Source organism: Apostichopus japonicus, chromosome 7, assembly GCF_037975245.1.
Source record: "Apostichopus japonicus isolate 1M-3 chromosome 7, ASM3797524v1, whole genome shotgun sequence".
In the NCBI taxonomy this organism is placed as follows: domain Eukaryota; kingdom Metazoa; phylum Echinodermata; class Holothuroidea; order Aspidochirotida; family Stichopodidae; genus Apostichopus; species Apostichopus japonicus.
The window spans coordinates 19,921,737-19,930,854 of NC_092567.1; the positions used below are offsets into that span (position 1 = coordinate 19,921,737).

The 9,118-nt window shown below is 37.7% G+C and overlaps 1 long non-coding RNA gene across 1 annotated transcript; it reads right to left on the reverse strand.

Moving 5' to 3' along the window:
• Positions 1-150: 150 nt before the first annotated feature.
• Positions 151-8,709, reverse strand: LOC139969647 (uncharacterized). Its single transcript, XR_011793777.1, has 3 exons — positions 8,217-8,709; positions 2,830-7,792; positions 151-2,349 (listed from the first exon to the last, which is right to left on the reverse strand). It is a non-coding gene; the product is annotated as an uncharacterized lncRNA (long non-coding RNA).
• Between the last annotated feature and the right edge of the window lie 409 nt (positions 8,710-9,118).

The window sequence follows — 9,118 nt, forward strand, 5'->3', positions numbered from 1 at the left end:
TGACTATATATAACACTGCTCACTTGTTGTATTAATATAACACTACTCACGTGTCCACAGACCACAGGCCCGTTGCCAGGAATAAGCTCGTGGTTGGGTGGGAGAAGGGCACCATATTTCTTTACATAAAATCACAACACTGTGACGTCATACCAGACTATTTGTGTATTCATAATTGACTTTCTTCCATTAAATGTAAAGTCGTCACATCAATATTATACAAAATGTGGGCAACATTTCAGGATATTTTACTACGCATATCCATTGGTGAAAATCGAATTTAATTAAAGTGATTTCAATAATACGTCTAAATAACATTCGAAAGAGTTCTAAATAAAATGTTTGCCAAAAACATGAAATCCGACGTTTAGACTTAACCTGCATTAAGTGAAAAGCAAATTGCAATTAGAATTCAATTTCCTCATCACCCCAAGAAAACCATTGTTCACATGAGTGAAAACTTATCATCTAATCAAAATGGTTGAGAAAGATAGATCATTTATTATTGAAAAAAAACAATATGTCAGGGAAAACATCCTTACTTTTGTTCAATAATGGACTACATGGATGATGATGATGATGGTGATGATGGTGATGACGATGACGATGACGACGACGGCGACGACGACGACAATGACGACGACGATGACGAAGACAACGATGACGACGACTATGACGATGACGATGATGATGATAAAACGCGCAATAAATCGTGATATCAGTCGATCTCTACCTGTAAATCGAAGGTTTCTTGCTCATCGAGTTCTCCTATAGTTTGGCGTTCATTCGTTTTTCTAGAGATAATTATCTTTCTAATTAATATCATAATGGATGAAGCAAGTATGAGAATCACTCCTACTATACTAGTCCAAAACGGGACATACGAAAAAAAAATCACGGTCATAACAAACACAATGAATATTTCGTTTAAAGATACAAGGGAAACATAAAGAGCGTTTTCAATACCTAATGCATAAACAAGTGCCATATACCCGGAACAACCACATACTGCAGACGCTAATGCTAGGAAACCCACCCAAGAACAAGGTACTACCCATTGCTTTGAAACGCTCGTGGAAATTGAGGACACCATCATACAAACCAACATTGTGTAAAAACATATCGACATGACGTCATATTTGTTATTACCCATTTTTCGGAGTAAAACATACATAAAGGCCTCTATTAAGGCAGCAATGAACATAATAAATGGCGCCAGAAGGTTACCATTAGCTTCATCTTTCTCATTTCCGTCCAAAAATCGAAACAAAAATGTCGGTCTAGCGATGAGAATGACACCCGTAAATGATGCCAATACCATAAATATTTCAAAAGCTCCGAAATCCTCTTTAAGAAAAATTCGGCCAAATAATCCAGTGAATGCTATAAAACTGAAAAGAATGCCAGTCGCATCAGAAGCGGGCATATTTTGGTAGGCGTAACTTTCGCAAAATACAGTAGATATGAACAGTATAGAATTCACCATATAAAACTTGGCTTCTTCTAGAGAAGAAATTGACATTTTGGTGCCTTTATAACACATGATTATGAAACTAACAACACATGTAAAGAATGCACGAATGAATATTAATTCGCTAACACCGATAACACCGGATAGACTTGAGATAGCAATTGTCTTACAAGAGTAAAATAAGGCACCGAACAACGTTGCTATAAACCCCCTGTAACGGTACAGTGCGGAATCAGAAATAGTTACAGAAAATTTTAAAAGTTTCGGAATATCATTTCCTTCCGGACTTTTATTAACTTCTACGGCGATATTTTGTTCCATATTTGTCAATTAGCGGTAATATATTAGTCGAAAAATAAGTATTGCTTTGTTTTTATGCTGCAAATTTAAGAAAAAAAAGTGTGAACAATTTTACTGCATTACCCGGTATAATTTCAGATATTATATAATAAATGATTATATGATTATATGATCATGTGAATGAACTAGATTTAATATTCCGTCACTATGTGTCGTACTGTATATTTCTGTCTGTCCGTTTAGTTTTGCAAGTTAAATAACAATAACATCATTACTGGATTATATATGCACTCTGCAGGTAATACTGATAAGTTCAACGTTCAATTTAAAACTGAATCTTTCATTGGGTCAGACTTTGTTATACTTTCATACTGAACAGTTATAAAGTGTTCTTTGTAGTTTTGATGGTCCGAAATGAATGTTGTACCTTTGCACCCACACGAAACAAAATGGATGCGTCTCATACGATTCCTTGTTCTGCTCCAATATGAGAAACCAGACAATGTTCCAATCTATACTTGGGGACGTTCAGGCCTTGTCACGGTTGTATGAAAACGATGAAAATTGATTTCCCGGGCCTTTGAAATGGAACAGAAGAAAAGTGAGGAAATTCAATTTCCAGATATATAGATTGATTGGACCTGCAGGGATTGGAATTAATTTCTAAACATTATAGAAATCAAGACATAATGTCATACACTTAGACATAGAGTAGCGACATATTGTGTAAATATCGCTGTTTAAAAAATTAATCAGTATTACATCTATAATGTAACATGCTAAACATTTGATGGACGTTTTTCTGCTGGAGATTCTGATGCGCTCCAAAAATTACACCCAGAATATTTCAAGTAGACAATTAAATATCTACATAGGCTATGAGAGGAACAAATGCTCTTGAGAAAGCACTAAAAGCAATGTTGAAGTTTGAACATAAGGCATTCCTCTTTTACCGGTATAATTAGCGGCGATATTTTATATGCATGGTGACATTTAACATGCAACCTATATAACGAGTTCATTAAGACCCATGAAGATTTATCTGTGTATTAACTCACCATATAGGCAACGTGTGGCGGTTTTTTTCGTGATGTCAAGCTGAAGCTGAATGAGTGTCTTATATAGGTTAGAGTGTCTTCGCCACAATCATTAGTTTCCAGGTTCCTCACAAGGAACAAGATTCTCTTGATCTACCGTATTCAAAAATCGACGGTTTGCAGTGTTGTTGAGCGGAGTCTTATTTTGGTATTTCCGGTTTGCGGTTTGGTTCTGTTCTGTGAATGGTTAAAAATCTACTTCATTCACCATATAGCTGCACTGCAGTGGTGATGAATTGGATGCCTTCAACGGGCCCTTCAGTATTTAAGAAATGTATCCAGATGCTGAGGTAACCTCACGTCCGTCGGATGGTGGGGGGGGGGAGGGGACGTTAGATGTTCGTCACGTGAGCGACTATTACACGCCTGGCGCGTACGAGAAGGCTTTGTGTATAGGCCTTTACCAAGATGTTCATTCCACGATCATCACATGAAGAAGGTTTCAAGTGAGCTTCGGTTGGCTTCCTAACGCTTTTGGGAACTATATACTACACTCTCAACGTATGTAGCGTATGTTATATTAAAGCGTCCAAGCAGATCACTGGATTAAATGGTGTTAGGCCTGATGGTTTTAGCCTTGGAGATAGCCACGGTTTTATGTCCAGTGTACACTGTGTATTTGATTAACTGAACTCTAAAAGATATACAGATAGCCTAGATATGAATAATTGGATGACACTGTGTGCATTAAGATGTGGTTTACCCTATATATGAACTGTGTATCTTTAACTTATAAGTGCCTGTCTAGTGTGTTTACGAGACTCAAACAGTCAAAGGCCACAGATAAGTATTTATTTGACTAGCCATTGTTCTTTTTTTTTTATTTGAACTAGATATTAGGAACACGACAAAACATGGGTTAGCCGTTGCACACTGCACGTCTGTGCACACAAAATTGAATTCAGTACACTATATACTTGTCCCAAAGAGTAAAATTGTCACTCTATTACAGCGTCCAATATGATATTCTTTCCTTTTTCTCAAATCGGTTCATATGGATAGGGCTAAAATATTCTCCTGTGCACTGAGAAAATTATCATAAAGTCGTGTAAATTCCACTGCTTTCTACAAGTAAAATCCTACAAATGTAGCTCCAATTATGGAGTAGGCCTATATGTCCTCTGAGTCTGGCCAACATTTAAAGGGTGTGGAGACTCGCGAAGAAAGAAACGTCTCGACTGTGGTGTAACAGAAGTGTTAAACACCACCATCGATCCCAGAAAATAAACACAGCTTGCTACTGTCGGTAATTAGACACGAGTCTACAGTCAATACATACAGCTTATGGCGGGCCATCAGTCTCAAATCGTGGGGAATCGACTTATACCGATTTATATCCACATATACCAATTTCCTTCGACTTATACCAGTTTCCAGCAGCTTAAATTGACTTCTATCGATTTAAATCGACACATATAAGTTTAATTCTACATATCATCGATTTAAATCGACATATACCAGCCATAACAGCTGCGGTCAATACCCACAACACAGTTTACATAGCAGCGTTGACCTCTCACGTCTAGATAAAAGTGTAAAAGTAAGTTGGCCTGACCGTTCGATCCTAGCAGAATCTTCTTCAAAGGCTAAATGACAAGACAAAAGAAGGGACAGAGCACGCACTTAATACAGACAGATTAATGAGCACAAAGAGATAAACTAAGGAAGAAACCAACAGGCCGGGAAGAGGAAAGGTAGGAGATAAACAGTGGAGTCTAGATCAAAGATAACAAGGTATCACGTTTCATTACTGTCTGCATTTTGTATAGCGACAAGAAGAAAACGTCATTTGCAAGCAACGGAATGTTAATTTTTCAGGGCGCGGCACTCTGTTTGGGGCGAGTCTTCAATGCCTTTAAGTAAAAAATAAAACACTCTTTGATGCTAGTGAATTCACTCTATGCAGAAGAATGATCATCGTGGGCACTCTCAAAAACATAACTTCTCAAATTAGGAAAGAATTCTACTGCTTTTCCTTAGAGTAAAATCCTACAAAAAAAAGAAGAAGAAGAAGCTTACTATACAAGCTTAGCTACAAATACATAGGCTATATAGGGCGCGAAATATCCTCTGGTTTAGATCTACGTATGAAGTTATTAGTTAATTATAGATTATACAATCCTGCCATCTGGTGGCAGTATCTCTGTTAGGAAGCGGGGTTTTAAATGGTGAACAAAGTAGAGGAGGAGGAGGAGGAGGAGGAGGAGAGAGAGAGAGAGAAAGAGAAATAGAAAGGTGGAGAGAGATGTTCACCTTTGGTGTAAAGTAGTTTTATTTCATTCATTCATTTATTTCCAACAGATACAACAACAAAAATTTAGTAGACAAAGCCAAATAAAATATTTACATGCTATAAACTGTTATGTTTACGTCTGCATATGTTACATGGAATAGGGGGGAAGAGAAAAGTGTCATATTAATTAAGTCGTTTTCCCCTATAAGTCCGTCTCAAGATTGTATCTGGATAGAACTGCACACATAAAGAAAAGTACTTTCGACCCCCCCCATACACCACCCCTTCCCTCTCACCACACCCCTTCGACGTGCAACCACCCTCGTCACCAAATAGTATGTATTTTCTGCACTTCTTGGTTGGTATTTGTTAAGGTTTCCTGTCATTTTAAACATTTATAATCGTCAAGGCAAAAGAAATGAAAAGTACTTCCGACCCCCCCATACACCACCCCTTCCCTCTCACCCCACCCCTTTGACGTGCAACCACCCTCGTCACCAAATAGTATGTATATTCTGCACTTCTTGGTTTGTATATGTTAGGGTTTCCTGTCACTTTAAACATTTATAATCGTCAACCGAAGATATAATCTAAGATATAATCGTCAACTGAAGAATAAGAGCAACCGAAGATAGAATCATAGAACTCTGATTCTTCTTCTGTCTTTGAAAATGTTCGAAAATGTTAGAAATGCTAGATATGTTTGGAAGGCGGCTCCTCCTCCGGACCCTCACCCGGACTCTGTCCACAACAGGGTGGACCTAGAAAAGAAAGTGGATTTATTAATTTTGTATCTGTATATGAGATAACTTTTTCGGCTATACATCTCCATCTCCACTTTCTCCATTTGTTTGCCTTTTCTTCTCATTTTCAGAAAGCATTATCTTTCTTACTAATATCGCGACGGATGACCCAAGTATGAGAACAACTCCTAATATACTAGTCCAATTGGGAACATATGAAAAGAAAATCACGGTGACACAGAAAACTATTATGACTTCGTTTAACGAGACAAGTGAAACATAAATAGTATTTTCAAAACTTAATGCATACGCACATGCGGCATAGCCTAAATAACCGGACACTGCAGAAGCTAAAACCAGGCACCACGCCCATGGACAAGGCACCTTCCATTCATTGGAAAGGGTGGTCGATATTAATGGAACGATTATACATGACAACATTGTGTAAAAACAGGTGGCTATGACGTCATAATTTCGCTTACCCATTTTCCTTAGTACAACCAAAATCGAAGCTACCGTGAGGCTAGCTATACCCGCGGTGATAGGTGCAAGAACATTCTTTTCATTTGATAATTCCTCTTGCGTTTGATTTTCAAGAGACTGGAACAAAAATGGCGGCCTTGCGATAAGAATCACGCCCGAAAACGTGACCAGTACCAAGAGCAATTCTAGAATGCCGAAGGTCTCTTTGAGGAAAATTCGGCCAAATAACCCAGACAGTGCTACATAACAGTAAGTAATAGCTGTGGCGTCGGCAGCTGGCATATTCTGGATGGCGTAATATTGGCAATAAATCGTTGCGATGAGTAGAGTTGAATTAACAAGATGGAACTTTAATTCTTCCAACGTTGAAATTAGAATTTTGGTACCATTATAGCACATGATAATCAAACTTAACACAGAGGCTACACACCCACGAACGAATATTAATTCACTAACGCTGATCTCACCTTTAAGGTTTGAAACAATTAGTGTCAAACATGAGTAGAACACGGCAGAGACGAAAGCTGCGACCAGTCCTCTGTATCGGTATATTGCTGTTAACATTTCAAAAGGGCGACATCTTGAACGGTTAACTGATTGCTCGCCGGCTTCAGAGCCTTCCAATTCCATTTCTAAATTCATATTTCGTTGCAACTATAGCCTATATGATGTATATACAACTCAACCACACCTGAATATCCAACTGTATTAATTTGTTTTGCTACAGTTTATAATGCAGGCATGTTTCGGAGGAGACTAGTGCATCTCCGATAGGCATATACACATATATACACAACACTGGTAAGTTCTTATCCGTATACGTTTCCGTACTTTCATTGGTTACAAACTTTATTAAAAAAAATTATCTATAGAATGAGTTAACGTATTAACTTTAATTCCCCGTGTACCGTATTATTATTAAGCCTTGTTAAACATAATAGGCCTAATAACCATAAATATATGTTTATATATATAGATATAGATATATATGTTACTTATTGCATATGAAAAGAATGTTATCGTTCTCCACCAATGTTAGACCTACAATCGGCGTTCTGAACTGTGATTTTTACAACGTAGGCTATATGGTGTATAGAATTCAAATCTGTGACGTCATCATTCGGACTACTATACGTGGAGTGTTAGCTCAGTAGTTAACACCGGTGCCTTTCAATCATAAGGTCCCGAGTTCGAGTCACTCCCAGATTAACGTGTGTCGTCCAGTTACAGAGTTGTTGACAATTAACAATTCATAATCATGGACGTTAAATATGAATGTGAGAGACTGACTTCGGTCAGCTTGCGGCTTTGATAAGCCAATTAGGCTTCTTCGCGAGTTCCTGCTTGCAGGAGGATCTAATATACATACATACTGGCCCAATATGTCGTAATGTCCTCATGACACTCGCTTTCGGGATGTTTTAAGCAAATACCGTCTCTCCTGCTCGGTTGTAAGTTATAACGTCTGATGAAAAAAGAAAGAAAAAAAACACGAAAAATGTTACTGACATGCGCAGAAACTGCTTTATTTTCTAGACCCGAGAAACGTGCTTTACGTCCAGAAATGGGAAAGGAAACGACCTGGAAGAATTTTCGACTGTTTAAGGTGTACCGCACTCGTTATATATTTATGTAGCCTAAACTGTACACTACGGGCTTTTTGGTAATATTCTGTATCGGCCAGTGGGAATGGATTGAGGGATGCTTAGCCCACTAAATTTATTCTAGGGGTATAAGGAACCCCCTCCCCCACTCCCCCACTCCCCAGAAGTATAGGTGGTTGCACTTCTGCTCGATACCTTATCATACCGTCATAACGAAACCTGTTGAGATCACATGATGTGATTCCTAAAGGCGTCAACCCGCGATGCAAAAACACACACACTTACCAGATACTAGTATAGGTTCAATGAAATGTCCACGGGGAGTTTCACAATAGACAAGACACTTCCATTTATAGTGGTGTTTTCTCCGTGTTAACTATACCTCGACGCAAGAGAGCTGGTTCCTTTGACAGTTGTATTTAACTGTATCGAAGGTTTAATGGAAGTCGTCCTATCGTAGAATATATCATAGGCTAGTAGAAACAACAGCACATACGTCCAATTTTCTTATGTAACACGAGAATCACAATACGTGTCAAATAGCACCGTCGTATGCTGTTAGCCACAAACTGCACATTTATACATCATTCGTCGTATCATGTCGCGGTGCCATGTGGGGGTTCTAAGTTCCTTTACTGTTTCGCTGGATACAGTTTAGACTTCATACTTTAAATTCAGTCAACAGGATTACAGCTACCCATATGTTGCATTGTGGAGTGGTTGTATAAGGTTAATAATATGCTTCTGCATAAGCAGTCATAAAAGGGTTACTGCCCTTTGGTATGTTTGTTTACACACGTACATGCCAGAATGCCATATTTACTCAATATATATATATATATATATATATATATATATATATATATATATATATATATATATATATATATATATATATATATATATATATATATATATATATATATATATATATATTAATATATATATAAATTTTAACATTTTGTGACCTGTTTAACAGAATTTTAACGTAGGCTCTACTTAGTAAGTATTGCGGGCTGTCTGAGTAAATAATGATTTATGATAAATATTAACCTTTTTGACCTAATCGTCTGGATGACTTGACGCTGCCACGATGGACATATAAACCGCAAAACCAATAGGAGACCAGCTGTAGGGTAAGGTACGTACGTGTCAGGCGCGCATATTTAGTCTGTAGTTGGCTATCA